Source organism: Galeopterus variegatus, unplaced genomic scaffold (genome assembly GCF_000696425.1).
Source record: "Galeopterus variegatus unplaced genomic scaffold, G_variegatus-3.0.2 Scaffold49175, whole genome shotgun sequence".
Lineage (NCBI taxonomy): Eukaryota > Metazoa > Chordata > Mammalia > Dermoptera > Cynocephalidae > Galeopterus > Galeopterus variegatus.
The window spans coordinates 3,015-3,803 of record NW_007775286.1 but is presented as its reverse complement, the minus strand read 5'-3'; positions in this window follow the sequence as shown (position 1 = coordinate 3,803).

The window sequence follows — 789 nt, the reverse complement described above, 5'->3', positions numbered from 1 at the left end:
TATGGAAGGAGAAGGTACTGATGTCATAGTAAATGGGAGAAGATCACAGATCAATTTAATTGGCATTATATTCTTTTTTATCCAAATTCAGCGTTTAAATTTTATTTTAGTTTTTGCTGAAATGCCTTTCAATCCCTTGTGCATTTCACCCCAATTTTGTCGAATGTATTTGACAAGTAAATATTCTTTTGTCCATTGATTTTTCTTAAAAGCCTACATTTTTAATATGACAAAAGCAGAAACCAAGAAAAAGTCATCTTTTCCTTGCTCTCAAGTGCTTTTTTGGCAACTTTTCCCCCCCGTCATTCTTACATTAGTTTATATTATATACAAGTGCTTAAAAAATTAATTGGATAAGACTTTTTATTTATAAGTGAAACATTTTAGCCATGTCTCATTGATATGCACTCAGATCCCCCTCCTTTGTAGAGAAACAATTAGTATGGTAGACTTAAAGTTTCCAAAATGTTTAATAAATACTTCAATAATAAACACCATTTGCAGCCCATTCTTTATGCCTTTCTCACCAGAGCTGTGAGGCAGAAAGGGCAGGCTGATAGGAGCATCTCCTCACTCCTGGTTGAATACTTGTTCTGCTTGGACCATTTGCCATTCTAGGACAGTTACTGGAATATGATTTGGATATAGCAATAGTAATTGCCTTGCTGTTGCTTTTATTAGAAAGTCACTGAGTGCCAATGGTTTGTTTATATCATTAAACTTCAAGCCTTTAGGTTAGTTTTGAAAGCCAGACTATCTGCTGGCAAAAAAGCTGAATAATTATTTAAA